At 43.0% G+C, this 20,409-nt stretch overlaps 1 protein-coding gene across 3 annotated transcripts in view; it reads left to right on the forward strand.

Moving 5' to 3' along the window:
• The window catches only part of daam2 (dishevelled associated activator of morphogenesis 2), a 397,811-nt gene that overhangs the window by 86,191 nt on the left and 291,211 nt on the right, over positions 1-20,409 (forward strand). Inside the window, exon 1 of one of the 3 annotated variants that reach the window (XM_063040648.1) lies at positions 12,910-13,205. The exons of the other annotated variants lie outside the window; for them this stretch is intronic. The gene's annotated coding sequence lies outside the window, so the exon portion shown is untranslated. Of the gene's footprint in view, positions 1-12,909; positions 13,206-20,409 lie in introns of those variants that run through there. 3 annotated transcript variants of the gene reach the window in all.

The raw sequence follows: 20,409 nt of genomic DNA on the forward strand, positions 1-20,409 counted from the left end.
GTAGATGTGCTCAATGGAGGGGAGGGCTTTACCCATAATGGACTGGCCCAAATCCACTACTTTTTGTAGGCTTTTCCGTACAGGGGCACTGGTGTTTCCGCACCAGGCTGTAATGTAAGCGGTCAATATACTCTTCACCACACATCTATAGAAGTATATCAAAGTTTTAAGTGACATGCCGAATCTTTGCAAACTTCTAAGAAAGTAGAGGTGCTGCCATGCTTTCTTCATAATGGCACTTAGGTACTAGACCAGAACAGATCCTCTAACACTGAGCAATGTAAAGATGCTGACCCTCTCCACCTCTGATCCCCAGTAAGGTATGGTCTTGGACCTCTAGTTTCCTCCTCCTGAAGTCAATAATCATCTCCTTGGTCTTGTTGACTTTGAGTGAGAAGATGTTGTGATGACAGCACTCAGCCAGATTTTCAGTCTGCCTCCTATGTGGTGATTCACCGCTAAACTTTGGCTCAGTCAATGACAGTGGTGTTGTCAGCAAAATTAAATGTGGCATTGGAGCTGTGCTTAGCCTCTCAGACATAAGTATGAAGCCAATAGATCGGGAGCTAAACACACAGACTTATGATGCACCAGTGCTAAGAGAGATTGTGGAAGAGGTGTTGTTAGCAATCCGAACTGACTGAGGTCTGCAAGTGAGGAAATCGAGGATCCAATTGCACAAGGAGGTATTCAGGCCTACGTCTTGGAGACTGTTGATTAGTTGTGAGGGGATGATAATATTAAGTGCTGAGCGGTAGTCAATGAAGAGCATCCTGATATATGCATCTTCACTGTCCAGGTGTTCTGGGTTGAGTAAAGAGTCAATGAAATGGCATCTGCTGTTGAACCGTTGTGATGGTAGACAAATTGGAGCGAAGCCAAGTCATTTCTTAGGCAGGAGTTGCCATGTTTCATCACCAACATCTCAAAGCACTTCATCACAGTGGATCAAATTGCAAACAAGAGAAAATCTGCAGATGCTGGAAATTCAAGCAACACATACAAACTGCTGGGGGAACTTAGTAGGTCAGGCAGCATCTATGGAAAAAAGTACAGTCGACGTTTTGGGCCGAGACCTGCATTTTGTGTGTATTGTCACAGTGGATGTAAGTGCTCCTGGACAATAACCAGTGAGACAGGTTACCATATTCTTCTGAGGCACCAATATAATTGAAGTCTGCTTGAAGCAGATGGGCACTTCAGACTGCCAAATCAGGAGATTAAAGATATTGGTGAATACTTCAGGAAGTTGATCACAGGTCAGCCTCAGAGACTAAAATCACAAGGTCATTGGGGGCTATGGGAGTGAAGGTGCCTTCATGTTTTGATGCTCAAAGTGAGCATAAAAGGCTTTGAGCTCATCTGGGAGTGAAGCCTTGTTGTCACCAATGTCGCTTGGTGTCACTTTGCAGGAGCTGATAGCATTTCAAGCCCTGCCGCGGCTGCTAAGCATACTTCAGTGATTCAAGCTTGGTCTGGAATTGCCACTTCCCATGTGAGTGGCATTCCAGATATCGTACCTTCATCTCTTCTATTGAATTTAGTTGACAGTCCTGAATGCCACTGATCTGACCCTCAGCAGATTGCAGATCTCATAGTTCATCCTGGGCTTCTGGTTGGGGAAGGCGCTGAATAATTTTGTTGGGGACACACTTGTTTACAGCTGTTTTTATAAAATCCGTGATAACCATGCTGCATTTATTCAGATCCTCTGATGAGTCATTGAATACAGCCCATTCTACGGACTTGAAGCAATCCCATAGCTGTACGTCATCCTCCCGGGACCAACTTTTTGTTGTCCTTATCTCTGGAGCCTTGCTGTTTAGCCTCTGAGTATATACAGGTAGGAGGAGGATAGCCAAGCGATCAGATTTCCGGAAATCCAGTCTAGACATGGAATGGTAGGCTTTCCCAATCATAGTGACCAGTTAACCTTCTAACCCACACGCCTGTGGAAAGTGGGAGGAACCAGGAGCAGCTGGAGGAAACCTACGCTGTCATAACGAGAACATACAATGGGATTTAGTGTAGAACAAAGAAACTGCAGATGTGGAAGACTGGAGCAGCACAAAAAAAGGCCCTGGAGGAACTCAGGTTGAGCAGTGCTTCATCTGAACTGATCATTAGCCGAAATGTTGACTATCTATTTGCCTCCATAGGAGCTGCCTGCCCCACTGGGTTCCTCCACTGCCTTTGTGTGTTGCTTGGGAGTTAGCAGACACCCCACCTCTCCCGGAACTTGCGGGAGTCTCCCGCATATTAATAGTGGCTCCCTGATGCCCGCAAATTATATAAAATATCACGGAAATCAATTTTTTTGACAGCGAGCGAGAGAAAAGCAAGAGAGAGTGCGAGAGCGACCACGAGAGAGAGCGCGAGCGCGAGAGAGAGCGAGAGAGAAGGCAAGCGAGAGCGAGCGAGTTAGAAAGCGAGAGAGAGAGCGAGCGAGAAAGTAAGCGAGAGAGGGAGAGAGAGCGAGTGAGAGAGAAAGCAAGTGAGAGAGGGAGAGAGAGCGAGTGAGAGAGAAAGCAAGTGAGAGAGGGAGAGAGAGCGAGTGAGAAAGCAAGTGAGAGAGGGAGAGAGCGAGTGAGAGAGAAAGCAAGTGAGAGCGAGCGAGAGAGAAAGTAAGCGAGAGCGAAAGCAAGTGAGAGAGGGAGAGAGCGAGTGAGAGAGAAAGCAAGTGAGAGAGGGAGAGAGAGCGAGCGAGAGAGAAAGTAAGCGAGAGCGAAAGCAAGTGAGAGAGGGAGAGAGAGCGAGCGAGAGAGAAAGTAAGTGAGAGAGAAAGCAAGTGAGAGAGGGAGAGAGAGAGTGAGAGAGAAAGCAAGTGAGAGAGGGAGAGAGAGCGAGTGAGAGAGAAAGCAAGTGAGAGAGGGAGAGAGAGCGAGTGAGAGAGGGAGAGAGAGCGAGCGAGAGAGAAAGTAAGTGAGAGAGAAAGCAAGTGAGAGAGGGAGAGAGAGCGAGTGAGAGAGAAAGCAAGTGAGAGAGGGAGAGAGAGCGAGTGAGAGAGAAAGCAAGTGAGAGAGGGAGAGAGAGCGAGTGAGAGAGAAAGCAAGTGAGAGAGGGAGAGAGAGCGAGTGAGAGAGAAAGTAAGCGAGAGCGAAAGCAAGTGAGAGAGGGAGAGAGAGCGAGTGAGAGAGAAAGCAAGTGAGAGAGGGAGAGAGAGCGAGTGAGAGAGAAAGCAAGTGAGAGAGGGAGAGAGAGCGAGTGAGAGAGAAAGCAAGTGAGAGAGGGAGAGAGAGCGAGTGAGAGAGAAAACAAGTGAGAGAGGGAGAGAGAGCGAGCGAGAGAGAAAGCAAGTGAGAGCGCGCGAGCGCGCCATTGCAGAGTGTTCCAAAAAAATATATAAAACGTACGTCACCCCAGACTACACTAAAGTGTACCCCTGCCTAATAGGGGTCAAAGATAATGACAGTGTTGCTCGCTACACTGTTTGCAACAGTGACTTTTCTATTGCCCATGGTGGGTTAAGACTGTAAAAGACATGTTGAGGTGAGTTTAACAGGTGTCATTCGTTCATTACAATAGCTAACGTTATTTAAACTAGCTGGCTGGCTGCTAAGGAGCTACTCTATTGCAGACATCACACCTCTCCTGGAAGTCTCCTGCAAATTGATGGCGCTACCTCCCTGAAATGAGTTTTTGCAGGGTGGGATGTCTGAGTTAGTGTCGTTGCCAGGGACACAGTGGGCAGAGGGGGTGATTTCTTCTACAGCTTTATGACTCTACACTGGAAATGTTCAGCAGGTCAGATGGCAACAGTAGAGGGAGAAACAGCATTGATCTTTTGGATAAATGACAGATCCAGAAAAGAAAAGTTTGTTTTAAATCACAGAGTAAGGAGGGGTGGGTAGAACTGTGATAACATGTAGACCAATATTGTCTGGGGACAATTACTTTAAATGAAACAGCGGTTAGAATAAAATAATTTAGAGATGCATAACAAACTTTATTGAGGCCCTACCCTTTCACTTCACCCTATATAAAGTGTCAGGCCACAACAAATTGTAGAAACTGCACACGTGTTGTGGTTTTGACAAGCTAAAAGGACTCATTCACACATACCTTATTTTCAGCAGGAGATGTCCAATCTCATTTAATTGCACTAATTATTGTAGCCCTCCCCCCATGCAATTTTTCCAGTAGATACTTTAAGAAGAGTGAGAGTAAGACACTCAGGACGTTATTAGTGATATTTATGCCCCTGGATGAGTTTGTCCTGCAGATTGAACTTCATTGTCAGTTTATAGCATAATTGCAAATATATAAATAGCAGAGAGCCATTTACTGGGCCAAATCTAGTGAATGAAAGATTCCTGCTGGCTGAGCTGTTTTGAATTGATATTGGGAATTTGGGAGATAGTGAAACTAATGTGTATATTGGAGTTGAATCATAGCATTAGGATGTAACATCGGCATTGATGACCCTGATAAAATCATATAATCAAATAGCAGAGAAGCACTCTTCAACACACCATGTCCTTGACCATTATTTACCCATCTACACTAATCCCCTGGACCAGCAGCCGGTCTGTAGTTTACAATGCCTTGGCGATTCAAGTGCCTCTTCAGATACTTCAATGCTGTGAAAGTACCTGTCTCCTCCACTAAGTATGTTTCAGATTACAACCATCCTCTAGATGAAAAAAAAGTCCCCCTCATATCCCCTATGAACACTTTCCCCTTACTATAAACCTCTATCCTTGTACTTTTGACAGCTCTTTCAATTCATTGTCAGATTGCCATGAAGACCCACCTTGTTCAGGGACAAAAATCTACTGACAATGTCCAGTCCAGTCCACACGTGACTTGGACCACAGCATTGCTGTTCATTCTCAATTGTTATTCAGTTATAAGCACGGAAACGAAACCTTTGACTTGCTGAGTTCATGATGATATGGAAGGGAAACAGAGCACTCGGAGGAAACACATAGTGATCATGCAGACTCCACATGGAAAGCACCAGAGGCCAGGATTGACCCCAGGTTGCTGGACATGTAAGACGGCAACACCGCTAGCTGCACCACTGTACATTTCTCTGGCAGCCTAGCAAGACTCTCAGTTGAAGGGTAATCACAGATGTACAACAATGACCCACTTTGTCAGCATTCCATGAAGGGATAAAAACATTGCACTTTGAAAAACACCTGCTTCACTCCTTCTTACTAATTTCAGTCTTGAAGCTGGACATAAACTTTATATAGGGATAGCTTTTACCTTCTTCCTTACCACCGATGTGGCATCACTAAGCGGTCCTATGGATTGTGGACGTGTGCACAACACTTGACATTGGATTACCTTGAATGATGTGCAGGGTGTTCTCTTAAACCACTTTTGGAGAGGAGTCAGGAGGTCGTGTTGGGTATGACCTTTGAAATGGAGTAGGTGGGAAACTGGAAATGAAGGAGTTACACGTGAGAATAAGTGGATTCCAGTTAATTTGGCCATCGGTTAATTGGGACAGCTGATAATTTGGTACCAATCTTAAAGAACAAAAACAAATTGAGAAAATAGCTGGGGTTCCTTTCGTTTATTTGAGACACTGTGCCGCTTAATTGGGGCAGGAGATGAGCAGTCACATTCTCTTGTGTGGCCGTTGGACACTACACCGTGCTCAGAGTAAACAGCTGTGTCAGTTGCATGTGCTTATGTTATCCATTTGGGCTGACAGACACCGATTCAAAAGGCAGTGTTTTTTTTTTTGATAATTTTTTTTATTTTGACTTTAACATTTTTTGGGACCCTTGCCATGAAAAGATTTGACACAAACTGAAAAAAATTACCCTGCTGGACCAAAACCCACCTAACAGCAATCATAGTCAGCTGACTGAAGTGCTGAAATCTACAGTTGCACGCTTGATACATCAAACTGTGAGAAGAATGGGCATTATGCGAGGGACACCAGGGAACATCCCAATGAAATCGTGAAGGTAAGGATTCAGATGTTGAAGAGGCCCTCAATCAATGGTTTTCCTTTGTAACTGGATGAAGTGTGCATGCCTGTGGACCAATAATAAAAAAAAACAAGTCAGACGAGCTAGCTAAGAAGCTGAGTCACAAAGATTTTAAAGCAACAGATGGTCAGTTGTCCCAATGGAAATGTGGGCACCACATTAAATTCAAGAAAGCACATGGTGAGAAAGGTAATGCTGAATCTGTGAGTGCAGAAACGTGGAAATCTAGAAAACTCTCCAACTTGCTTCAAAAATTTTGTGTAGGTGATATCAACAGTGCTGATGAAACAAGCCTTTTATATCGTGCCATGCCAGACGGTTCCCTTTGCTACAAACACGCAACACTGTCAGGTTCAAAGAAAGCAACGGATCACATAACTGTTTTGTGTTCAAATGCGTCAGGAACTGATAAAAAGAAATCATTGGTTATTGGGAAAAGCATTAAACCTTGATGCTCTAAGAAGATAAGAATGGATAGTTTACCAATCAAATATTATACCAGTGTACACTTGATGAAATCCTCTGCCAGTAAACGTTACGAACTAATACACAGTTTTACAGAACTGTAGTAATATTGGTCATGTTCTAAGTTCTGTATTTTATTTAAATACATAATGTGTTACTCAATTAAATGGTATCTTGTTTCTTTTTAAATACCTTTTTAACTCTTTCTATAAAATTTCGGATAATTGGGGCAGCTGCTTAATTGGGTCAGAACGTAAAAATTCCATTTAAGTGGAATCCACTGTAATTGGCACAGATGGAAGTCTACTCATTAGAGATCTTACTCTGTAACAAGCTCAGCATCTTACAAATGGAAATATTATTTAGTATGTGGCATATAATTCTGTTGGAATTCACTCAATGCAGAATAATTGGAGGCTTAACATGATAGATTGGGTTGGATGGCACTAAAAATTAATGTGGCTGCAGGGCTTAAGTGGGTGTGGGTCAGATGCAATACCTTCTGACTCTAAGAGTATTTGTATTAGTCCAAATGTAGTCATTGATGAACATGCTCATTTAAAGCTTTTAAAGGTTGATGTTAAGGTTGACAATTCGCAAGTTTTAGGTATTGAGGCAAGGTTAATATCGACTTGGCAAATGGAGAAAAAGGGAATTTGAGCCATGGGCTATATTACCATCCTGGGCATTGGTATGAACTATTTTAAGAATGAGGTTAGTTTGAAAGATTGAATTAAAGGACTTATCATTGTATTCATGCAATTCATGAAAACTAACACCTACTCTGTGTAATGCAGTCTAGCAATTATTTGGCCAAAATGTATAGTTGTTGTGGATTAGTTAACGAATCCTCAGTCAAGTCTCAGGGCATTGTATTCCAAGCAAAAGCCCGTAAAGAGAGTAATAGAATGATATTTTGGAGATTTTATTTTTAAAGCTTGCAGAAGACGGTTGTTTGCAAAACGAGATTTATCGGCAAAAAAAGGGACGCTGGATTCCCAACATTATTTTGAAAATAGAAAATTGTATGGCCATGGTCAAAAATACAGTTTCACCAAAATTATATTAATGGCTCTTTGTATAAAGCCTGGATAGAAAAGATAATTAAGTATGTTCACGTGGAAACAAATGGATTGATTTGAGGCTGCAGATGCAGAGTTTTTCAGCTACATTTTTGATGCTCAGCGGAACTAGTTCCGAGATAATGAGTTACTCATGAGCTTTCTGGGAAGCAAACATTTTAATGGATTCACATTGAGTTTCAAGGGCTTCCTTTTTTAAATGGACATTTCAATGAAAGGTAAAAAGAAAATAAAAGAAAAACTTGTTTATATAGCGACTTTCACAGAGCTAGCAGGTGATAAGGAACATTGATCCTTACCTTTTGTGATGTTGACTCTGTTGTGGCATCGAGGAACATGGCAGTCAGTTTAAGTACAACAAGGTCACACAGTAATGATATCAGAAAATTCTGATTGAGGGACGTATATTGGCCAGGGCACCATGGAAAACCCACAGGTTCCTTTCTTGGTATTAGCTCCATAGGATCATCTCCTGTACCTCTGCCTGAGCCGTAGCATACAATATTGTGCAAAAAGTCTTAAGGCACTTATATATAGCTGCTGTGCCTAAGACTTTTGCACAGTGATATATATTATGCATTTCCAGTTACCAAATAACACTTAGTGCTACTGAGCTAATGCAAAGCTGAGTACTCACTTCTGTTTCCCAATCACCTTCCTATTTTAACCAATATAAAATACAGTGCAAAAGTCTTAGGCATCCTAGCTTTATATATGTGCCTAAGACTTTTGCACAGTACTGTAAGTAAAATAAAGGATTTGATTGTCCATGTCATAACCTAATGGAACACATTATACTGACAAGTAGGCTTAATGTGCTGATAACTGCCACCCCACCATTAGGCCATTTCGACTTATCCTATCGTAGCCATTCCTTTTATTATTCACATTCCTCCTTCACCTAGTTTTCAAACTGTAAACTAACTTGCACCCCTCTCATTCCTAGTTCAGATGAAGTGTCACAGACCTGAACTATTGATAGATTCTCTTTCCATGGGTGCTGTCTAACCTGCTGACCTGTTGTTGGTCTTATCCATCCTTGTTATGATGGGAACTATGTTTGGATAGATTGGAAGGGGAGGAGAGAAAGAGAGACCAAGTGAGAAATTTAGCTGGGTATTTCATCTAAAAGGCCATTGCTCTTGTAGTGTAGCACAGTCTCAGCCTTGCACTGGAATCTCAACCTGGTTCTATGCTTAAAACCTTGGGGAAGACTGACAAACATTTTATTTTAAATGCACCAGTGCACAGTACAGTCCTTCATTGTGGTGGAATGAGTAGCAGGTGATTGGTGTGGATGTTTTCACAGCGTGGTGCTTGAGGCAGAAGCTTTTCACAGAGGGTGATGAACTAAGGTATCCTGAGAGCCAGCAGCAGCTCTTGTACCAGAAGGCAACCAGCCATAAACGCAACAGGAGTGTGACGCAGACATAACTGTAAGGACCAGTGGCGGGAGATGTGAGATTGCTAATCAGGGATAGCACAGATGAGGAAAGAAGTACAGATCATTACTGGCATAGAATGTTAAAATGTGAAGATCTGAGGCATTGGCAAATCTCTGGGGGGAAAAAACACTTTTTACTCAATCTATGCCTTCATGTATTTTTTCGGGACGCCCCTCAGTCTCTGATGTTTCAGAGGGGAAAAATTTAACAAGTTTGTCCAGCCTCTCCTTATAGTTAATACTCTCCAATCCTGGCGACATCCTGGTAAATCTACTCTGCACATTCTCAAAATCTTGCACGTCGTTCCTGTAATATATTGACCAGAATTGCACACAATAATCCAAATGTTCCTGATCAAAATTTTATACAGCTGCAAAATGACTTCCCTACTTTTATTCTCAAACCTTGACCAATAATTGCAATCATTCCATATTCCCTCTTTACTACACTTATGCCACCACAGAGACACACCCCAAGGTCCCTCTGTATGTGAGTGTTCCTGGGTTCAATCATTTAATGTATACTTGGTCCAACATTTGACTTCACTGTAACACCTTACTCCTGTCTGGATTAAACTCGATCTGCCATTTCCCTACTCATATTTGTAATTGATCTATGTCCTGCTGTGCTCTGTGAAAATCTTCCTCACTGTCCACAATTCCACCAGTTTTCGTGTCAGCAAATTTATAAATCAGCCCATCTGTATTTCAAATAAAACAGTTCCAATTCAGGTACAACTGCTTCCTTGAAGAGGCAGTTAGATAGACACTTCAATAAGCAAGGCATAGATGGATACAGTTGGAAAATGGGATTAGTGTAGATGGGTACTAAGGTGGGCATGGACATGATGGGCCAAAGGGCCATTTTCTGTGCTATATTTTTCTATGATACTGGAAGGCATTAGGCCAATCCTACTTGTGTCAGCTCTCTGAAAAGGTCATGCAATATCCCTTTCCTATTGTCAAAGATCATATTATACAGCATGGAAAACAGGCCTTTTGGCCTCCCACCAAGCCCATGCCAATTATTAACCAGCCACTGACACCGCTCCTATACCAATTGCATGTTTTATTCTCACCATATTCCCTTCAACCCTGTCCAGATTCCACCATTCACCTCCATACCAGAGCCCTGTTTACCTGCCCACCTGATCACCTTTGGGAGGTGGGAGTGACCTGGAGCACCCATGAGTCCCAGAGCTTAGAGGAGTGAAAGCAAAACCCCCATTAGTGGTCATGATCCCCAAGGAGTATAGTCCAAGGTTAAAGGAGTCCTGATGAAGAATCCTGGTCTGAAATGTCAACTGCTTTGTCCTTTTATTAGATGATGTCTGGCCTGCTGAGTTCCTTCTGCATTTTGTGTGTGTTGCTCTGGATTTCCTGCATCTACAGAGTCTCTTTGATTTTTAAACATAAGAGATTTCAGCTCAAGACTCTTTATTATGACTCCTTTAACCTTGGACTTTACCACTTGGGGTATGACCACTAATCATTATCATCATTATATGCTGTGTCGTATGATGTAGGTGATCATGGTCAATGACCATGATTGTCATTGGCAAATTTTTCTGCACCAGTGGTTTGCCATTGCCTTCTTCTGCACTGCATCTTTGCAAGACAGGTGACCCCAGCCATTATCAATACTCTTCAGAGATTGTCTGCCTGGCATCAGTGGTCGCATAACCAGAAATTGTGATATGCTTATATGACTGTCCACAGCCTGCTGCCATGGCTTCACATGACCTTGATGGGGTGGATAAACGATTCTACACCTTACCCAAGGGCGACCTGCAGGCTAGCGGAGGGACGGAGCACCTTACACCTCCCTTAGTGGTGATATTTCTCCACCCCACCACCCGAAGACTACTAATGGGGGTCTTGATTTCGTTCCTCTAAATTTTAGGACTCTAACACCAAACTTCTTCCTGTGTCTGAGTAGCTTATTGGACATACGCAGTGTTTCCTTATATGGCTCAGTCTGATTGCATTCCTGTCAAGTATGCCAGGATATTACTGTTTCAATCTGCTTTATATGTGCAAGACTTGATGGAAATCAGTTGATGAGTTGTGGATTTTAAAGCACTTCTTTCCCTGTTCATTTCAAATCTGTGTTTATTTGAAGCAGATAGGTTTTAAGTTTCAATAGATTTTTAGATTTAATGCTTGGCTTTATGAAAAGCTTTTAAAATAATTTCTAAAAAAGTGGCAGATAGATTTAAAAAATACAAACATGAGAAAGTCTGCAGATGCTGGAAATCCAAGCAACACACACAAAATACTGGAGGAACTCAGCAGACCAGGCAGCATCTATGGAAAAAAGTAAACAGTCAACATTTCAGGCAGAGACCCTTAACCAGGACTGGAAAAAAAGATGCAAAGTCAGAGTGAGAAGCTGGAAAGTTGATAGGTTAAAGAGATAAAGGGCTGGAGAAAGGAGAATCTGATAGTAGAGGGTATAAGACACACAAACACGAGAAAATCTACAGAGCTGGAAATCTGCAGATTCTCCTCCTCCTTCCCTTTCTTCCATGGTCTCTACGCTCTTCTATCTTTTCTTCCCAGCTCTTCACTTCACCAGTCTACCTCTCCTGGTTTCACTTATCACCTCCTACCATGTACTTCTCTCTCCCCTCCCCCCACCTTCTTACTCTGCCCTCACCTTTTTTTTGCGGTCCCAATGAAGGGGCTCAGCCTTAAACGTTAACTGTTTCCATAAATGCTGCCTGGTTTGATGCGTTTCTCCAGGTTTTAAAATTAGTTGCTGTTCTCTACTCAGTTAATTAGGGAGTTTTCTTTTAAATCATCTTGCCTTCTGAATCCTCCTAAATTGACATTTGGATTCTTTTTAAAAATGTTTTGAAATATGATACTCTGATCCCTGATGAAGCATTTACTTCTAAGCTCTTTCAATAGAGATAATCATCAATTCTGAAACTCACCAAAGCTGCATCAAAGGTCTCACTTCTCTCTCTGCCCCTTGCTTGCCTTTCCTTTTGTCCCTACCAGGGAGGTAGTTCCGGATCAGTGCCTCTGTATCTCTCAGCTTATATATTGCATGTATACGTGACTCTGCTACATACTCATGCGAGTGTGTACCTTTCCGTCTATGCTTCTTGGTATTGTTTTGTCTGTAGTTGGCTATCTGTTTTTTGTGAAGTCTCACTTGTGTGCTTGTTTCTATCTAATTGCGTGTGTTTCTGTGTGTGTGACAATGCATGCATGTTTGTCTGTGGATATGTGCTGCACTTCCACGTCATGTACCTATCCCTCACATGTACACTATGTATCTTTCTCTCTTGTGTGATCTCTATCAGCATGTGATGTGCTCTATGCGTCACAAACTCCTTGCCCTCATTCTCTCTCTCTCTCTCTTTCTCACCCTCTCTAACTCTCTCACACACTCACCCTCTCTCTTTCTCTCTCCCTCACACACCTCTCTCTCTCACCCTGTCTCTCTCTCTCTCCCTGTCTCTCTCTCTCGCACCGTCTCTCTCTCTCTCTCCCCCTGTCTCTCTTTCTCTCTCTCTCTCTCACCCTGTCTCTCTCACACCCTCTTTCTCTCTCTCCCTCTCCCCCTGTCTCTCTCTCTCTCTCTCTCTCTCTCTCTCTCTCTCTCTCTCTCTCTCTCTCTCTCACCCTATCTCTCTCTCTCTCTCTCTCTCGCCCTGTCTCTCTCTCTTTCTCTCTCTCTCTCTCTCTCTCACCCTGTCTCTAAATCACTCACTCTTTCATTCTCTGCCATTTGGCGCTGACCTCTTTTGGCTCAGTTCCCTTGTTTACAGCTCACTCAGAAGGCAGCTAAACAAACTGCAGCTGGCCCGACTTGAGATGCAGAGCACATTCATACACTGCGGAGAAGCACGGCGAGGTAGATAGATGAGAAACCCAGTCTCTACCATTCAGAAACAGCTTAACCCCTGAGCCATTGTGCAAGATTTGCTGTAGATGCTTGCTACTCAGTGAGGTTACCTCTGTTCGACGAGAATTTTCCGCATGAATTGTACCATGAAGGTTTATTCTTACCAGCATCTGACAATTTGACCATCTGTCTCCGTATCAGTGTTTGGAATTTGCACTTTAAAGAATGCCAAAAGACAACAAGTCACCCTGCTCTCTGCCTTCCTCTGAGCTCCTACTCACCCCCCTGCCCTAGTACTCACTCCCAGGACAAGACTCTGTATAGGAGACGTGGCCGTGAAGGAGGACCCTGCGTGGGGTGAAAGCAGTGCAGGCGAACCTGCCTTGACCAGCAGACTGATGCAAGTGAGTACAGGAGGCAAAGTTCTTCAGCACCATTATATATGTGGAGAATTCCATCATGGAGTTGTCCTCAGTGCCGATATTCTAATATGATCCTCAAATAGCCCGCCCGTCTGTCTGTCCCATGCAGGGTCTGGGTGAGTATTGTCAGTCAGCCATCACCACTGACGTCAGTCGGCAGCCGTCTGGGTAGTCTCTCAAGAGAAGGTGCCATAATGTTGGATCAGTTTGAACCTCGGTGTGGTTGTGTTGGATTTTCATACACAGATCTAATTGTTAGTGTGTTGATGTTTGGATGCTGTCGTCTACTTCTTAACTGTCATAGCTTGACTGGGGATGGGAGGGGATTGGGGTGTGATGGGGAACTGCCTCTTTAGGAGGGATGAAATACCTTTAGAAAGGAATTTTTGTTGCTTGACTGAAAAGTCCTGCCCCTAGGCAACGACAAAACATCGTACTAAGCACTTCCTTCCACAGAAAAAACGAAGACTTGTATTTATACAGAGTATTTCATGATTTTAGGACACCCTTGAGGAAATTTACATCCAATGATATCTTCTTGATGTGGAGCCAGTGTTGTAACCTAGGAGACATGACAGGTATCATAGTGTACAGCAAGTCTCCATAAAATGGTAATGTCATGACCACATGTCTTTTTAATTTGGGTTTTTGTAGAGTAAATAGATATTAGGGCTGAAAGTCAAAAGAAAATTGAGATGCTGGAAATCTGAAATAAAAACAGAAAATTCTGGCAACTATCAGTGCATCAGGAAAGAGAAACAGTTACTATTGGTAAGTATTGGATCTGAGATTTTAACTGTTGCTTTTTCCACAGATGCTGTCTGACTTGCTGAGTGTTTTTCTGCTTTTAGAGGAAGGGCAGTGGAGACAGATAAATAAAGTGCAAGAACTATAACAAGGTAGACTGACGGATCAAGAGTTCATCTTTATTGTATAGGAAGTCCTTTAACCATGGTATAGAGACCGTTTTTGATTGTGTTTGTATACGCTCCTGAGTGTTTCTATCTTTTGACCTATGGAAAAAGGGACAAGAGAGAATGATCAGAGTGAGAGGGACCCTTGATTATGCTTGCTGCTTAATCAACACAGCAAAAGGTTAGACAGTAAATGGAAGAGAGGCTGGTGTTTGTGATAGACCAGCCTGTTTTCACAACTCTCTTCAGTTTCTTGCAGTCTTAGGCAGAGAAGTTTTCATATCAAGTTGTGAATCTGGATAGAATGCTCTCTGTGGTCTTAAGCCTCCTGAGCGCCTCTTAAGTATAGTGATTGTATCCAATTCCATCCCCTCCTTTTGGATCATGTTCCAGATATTGTGAGAGGTGTCAGCAGAGTTCCCAAGCTGAGAATGTCAGACACTGATGGACATAGGTTTAAGCTGAGAGTGGGGGGAAAGGTTAAAGGAGGTTGACTAAGCAAGATATTTACAATATGGAGAGTGGTATATAGGTGCCTGGAATGCATTGCTAGGCGAGCTGATAGAAATGGATACAATTGAAGCATTTAAGAAGCACTTAAACCAGCAATGTGAGCTGGCAGCACATGGTGAGATATGGACCATATGCACATCGATGGCATCAGATTGATATCATCTTGGGTCAAAGGGCCTGTTTCTGTTCTGTAGTGTTTTTTGTTCTAACACTATAGCTTAATTCAGATGAGTTTTTTATCTTTCCACTCTAATAGTTTAATTGAAGGTAGTCCTCTGCCGACATGACATCTAGTCACCCTCCTGCTGTTTGCTCTTTCAGGGGAAGGCAGGTCCCATGGCCCAAACCACTGAGTTAGATCCAGTGCCAGAAAGACACAACTTGGTGCTGGGCATCTGCTCTTCAGTAAAACCTTCCCCTCAGTTCCATCTTCCCTGCACTTTCATTCCTTATTCATGTTACTTGCTGCCAACATTAGGCCATCTGTCCTAACATTCCACCTCTTCACAAAGCAGTGTGATTGGTGCCCTGACATACCTCCAGCATCAGAAGGTTTTTCTGATATTAAGGGAATTGAGAATTCTGTCGCACTGAGGTAAGAAGTTATCAAGTGGTGGAATAGGTGCCAAAGGCTGAAAAGCTTTCTGCTATATTGTTGAATTATTTTTGTTCTATTTTATTCAATTTCTTTTGAAACTGGATAGATATTTTAAAGCAATATCTTGGAGGCACTCAGTGGGTTAGGGATGTGCTAGCAAATATTTCTGATGCAGTAAAGGGAAAAAAGACTAATTTCTCCAAGTCCACCTTTGACAGCAGTAGGCGGGAATCTTTAAACGTCAAGAGGCATAGATGTTGCAACTTTACTGTGTGCGTGCAAAAGAAAAATGTTCCTTGTTTTTCTCTGAAAGCTCATTGCTTTGTTTCACTCTTTGAAAACAGGGCACAGTTGTTTCATCAAGCTTTCCCTCTCATAGGGGATCCCAACCTTTCTTATGCCATACACAATACCATTAAGCAAGGGATCTGTGGACCCCAGGTTGGAAAGCCTTGCGTTTCTCACTTCACCGCCAGAAAAATTGGGATTCAGTGTGGAGCTGAGGTGGAATTGCTTTTCTCGGAGTGGTTTACATCTTTGGGATTTTCTGCCCCAGGGGTTTCTTCTTTCAGTGGTGCACTGAGTAATCGCATTGTCATAGTACATTCATTGTAACTGTCTGTGGCTCTCCGTGTATCTGAGGCACCATTTAGTCATGAAGCCGCTTGTGCAGAGAAGGTTTCTTTCTTTCAGTGCATCAGTGTACAATAATTATGAAACTGGCACATAACCATACAATTCTTACCCAACAAAGGACATACTCACAGAATGGATTTGTCAGATTAATTTCTGAGATGAGGAGAGATTGAGTAGGAATGGCTGACACTGGACCTCAGAAGGCGAATGAATGATCTCTTTGAAACATATAAAATTACATTGAACTTAAAACAGTACATCACATGAACAGGCACATCAGCCCATCATGACTACACCAACCATAATGCCAATCTAATCCCATCTTCCTATACATAGTCCGTATGACTTCATTTCATGCCATTTCATATATCTGTATAAATGTCTCTTAAATATTATTATCATATCTGCTTCATTCACCTCCCATGGCAGTACATTCCAGACACCCGGAATCCTCTGTGTGGTAGAGAGTTGCAGCCACATCTCCTTTAAACTTCCTCCCATTCACCTTAAGCTTAAACCCTCTGCTATTTGACATTTTCACTCTGAGAAAAAGACTGTGACTTTCTAAGCTATCTATGCCTCTTATAGTTTTACTAACTTCTATCAAATTCCTCAGTCTCCAACACTCCAGAGAAAATAATCCAAGTTCATTTATCCTCTCCTTACAGTTAACAGTCTGCTGGCATCAACTTAGAAACCATAGAAAAACTACAGCACAGAAACAGGCCTTTTGGCCCTTCTTGGCTGTGCTCGGCACATGGACCATATCCCACCATACACCTCCCATCCATGTATCTGTCCAATTTATTCTTAAATGTTAAAAAAGAACCCGCATTTACCACCTTGTCTGGCAGCTCATTCCATACTCCCACCTCTCTCTGTGTGAAGAAGCCCCCCCTAATGTTCCCTTTAAACTTTTCCCCCCTCACCCTTAACCCATGTCCTCTGGTTTTTTTCTCCCCTTGCCTCAGTGGAAAAAGCCTGCTTGCATTCACTCTATCTATACCCATCATAATTTTATATACCTCTATCAAATCTCCCCTCATTCTTCTACGCTCCAGGGAATAAAGTCCTAACCTATTCAACCTTTCTCTGTAACTGAGTTTCTCAAGTCCCGGCAACATCCTTGTAAACCGTCTCTGTACTCTTTCAACCTTATTTATATCCTTCCTGTAATTTGGTGACCAAAACTGAACACAACACATCTTCAAGGATCTATCCTGGGACAATTGTTTGTTGAATCATGATGAAGAGATGCCAGCGACTATACTTCATGCGGAGTTTGAGGAGATTTTGCATGTCCCCAAAGACCAGCACATTTGAAGAGATGTAGCCTAGAGAGCATTCTGACTGGTTTCATCACTGTCCGGTCTGGAGGCTCCAATGCACCGGATCAAAGGAGGCTGCAGAGGATTGTACACTCAGCCAGCTCTGATCCTGGGCACAAACCTCCCCACCATCAGGGATGTCTTCAACTACCAGTATCTTTAGAAGGTAGTGTCCATTATTAAGTACCCTCACCATCTGGGACATGCCTCCTTCTCATTACTAACATTAGGTAAGAGGCTCAAAGGTTCATTTATTATGAAAGTATACACCTCTGAAATTATTCTTCTCCAGATAGCCATGAAACCAAGAAAGAAAAGAATGGCAGCATGACCATCAACCTCCAAAATCCCTCCTCCCCGTACAAAAAACACGAACAAAAACAGAACAGGCATGTTGACCCCCAAATCCCCCTCCCCCACGCACAAAAAATGAGAGAGATCAGGTGAAAAACACAGAATATTAAAAACTATAAAACTGGAAAAAGTCTATAGTCCAAGTCCATATCCAAGATGCAGAAAACCTGGGCAACATTTCCCAGGCACAGTGGCAGGCCTTTCCCTCTCTGGTGGAAGAGCGATCCACCAGTGATCCAAAGGCAGTCTCCCCTCTCCGGTAGCAGAGCAATCAAAAGGCAGTGTCCCCTCTCTGTAGCAGAGCAATCAAAAGGCAGTCTCCCCTCCCTGTAGCAGAGCAATCAAAAGGCAGTCTCCCCTGCCTGTAGCAGAGCAATCAAAAGGCAATCTCCCCTCTCTGTAGCAGGGTGATCCCAGCAGTGATCAAAAGGCAGTCTCCCCTCTCCTGCAGATGAGCGATCCCACCAGTGACCAAAAGGTAGGCAGCTGGCGCTCACCTTCCGCATTTGTTTCAATCTTTCAATCTCCCTCATCGCTTTAAGCAGCAAAGATTGGAAATTTTAATCGCTGAGGTGGACTCGAATATCAGCTCACACCCCGTCCCACAGCCTCCTAACCACGAGGTTCACACACACTGCCTCTGCCACCCGGAATCCTCTCAAAGACTGCAGAGCTTTGAAACATCCAAACAATCTTCAAACTGCAAATCGCAGGCTCCAACAGTTCCAGAATCACATTCAAGGTGATAAGCAAACATAAAAGACATAAAAGTAGTAAAATATATGGTTTCATGATCTATCCAGAAGATGTTGACCAAAGGAGGGCTGTATTCAGGGGCCATCTTGACCAGAGGTATTGTGGAGATTGACATCTTCTTGATAAGTAAGAGGGTGAAAGAGGAAACCCAGAGCTGAGGCTAAATGCAGATTGGTTGCGATCTTATTAAATGGCAGAGCAGACTCACAGGCCTCTGCTGCTGTTAATTTGTAGGTATATAGGTACATACGTATGCTCTGTATTTGGCTCACGCGTAACTTAGTGCAATTTATATTTGGAGACACAAGAGAACGCAGGTAACAGGAATTCTGCAATGCAGGTGCTGCAATCTGGAGCAAAATATGATGTGGACGAACTCAGAGTGTTGAGCAGCATCTGTGGGAAGAAATGAATTGCTGATGTTTCGAGTCAAAATGAATCTGACACGTTGCCAATTCCTTCCCCCCCCACCACCACAGATGCTGTTCAACTCATTGAGTTACTCCATCAAATTATTTGTTATTTTATATTTACCTCTCCTCTGTGTCTATCTCCCCTCCCATCTGGGTGAGTTACTTCTGTCATTCCTTTTCTCTGTCTGTCTCCTGACCACCCCCTCCCTCCTCTCTCTCTCTCTCTCTCTCTCTCTCTCTTTCTTTCTTTCTTTCTTTGTTTCCTTCATTCTCATCTTGATGCATTAAACATCTTGTTTTTACCACCTTGCTCTTTCGCTCCCTTGTAAAGTTGCGGCATTACAAGCAGGATTAATGTCATTAAACGAAAAGCTGCTATTTTCAGCATTTCCCCAGGTCCCAAAACACTCACTCAAATAGAAAAGCTGAGAATGTAGAAACATTTTAATTAAAAGAGGCACACACAGCAGTCTCATCAGTGTCCGTCAAGGGAAGGAGGTGATTTGTTCTAGGATCAGACACCTTTTTATTCAGTGTCCAGATATGATTGTCATTGACAAAGCTGGCTTTTGTTGCCCAGAGTCTAGAGACGAGCACAAAAACTGGGTCAGTCAGTCCACCACGTAGGTACAGTAGCACAAATCAGACATAGATCCTCTAATTGTCTCCTGGAACTGAAGCTTGCCAGCCCATAGCAGAGGTCAGGTAAGATTCAATTATGTAGGGCAACTTGAATTAGATACTTGGTCATCCCACGTAAAGAACATAGACCATGGAACATAGAACATAGAACATTTCAGCACAGTACAGACCCAGTACGATGTTTGCCGACATTTTGACCTCTAGTATTAGCCATATCTGCATGGGGAGCAAGTCACTGGCTGTCCATTCTATCTATCCCTTTTTCTTACAAAACTCCATCGAGTCACTCTTCATCCTCCTTCGCTCCAAAGAGAAAAGCCCTAGTTCACTCAACCTACCTTCAAAAAGATGTACCTTCCGGTAAATCTCCTCTACACCCTCTCTAAAGCTTTTGTATCCTTCCTATAATGAGGCAAGCAGAATTAAACACAATATTCCAAGTGTGATCTAACCAGAGTGTTTGTAGAGCTGCAACATTACCTCATGGCTGTTGAACAATGAAAGCCAACATACCATATGCTTTCTTAGCAACCCTATCAACTTGTGTGGCAACTTGGAAGGATCTATGGAAGTGAACTCCCAAGATTCCTCTATTCCTCCATAATGTTAAGAATCCTGATATTAACTCTGTACTCTACCTTCAAATTCAACCTTAAAAAATGAATCACTTCTCACTTTTCCAGATTGAATTCCATCTGCTACTTCTCAGCCCAGCTCTGCATCCTATCGGTATCCTGTTGTAAGCTTTGACAATCTAATATACTTTCCGCAACATCACAAAATTTTGTGTAATCTGCAGATTTACTAACCCACCCTTTCACTTCCTCATGCAAGTAATTTATAAACATCACAAAGAGCAGGGGTCCCAGAACAGATTCCTGCAAAACATCACTGGCCACTGACCGCTAGGCAGAATACGTTCCACCTATTATCACCCTCTGACTCCATCTACCACTGCCCTCTGCCTTCTGTGGGCAGGCCAATTTTAAATCCACACAGCCAAGTTTCCCTGGATCCCATGCCTCTGGACTT

This window comes from Mobula hypostoma, chromosome 2 (assembly GCF_963921235.1).
Source record: "Mobula hypostoma chromosome 2, sMobHyp1.1, whole genome shotgun sequence".
Classification (NCBI taxonomy): domain Eukaryota; kingdom Metazoa; phylum Chordata; class Chondrichthyes; order Myliobatiformes; family Myliobatidae; genus Mobula; species Mobula hypostoma.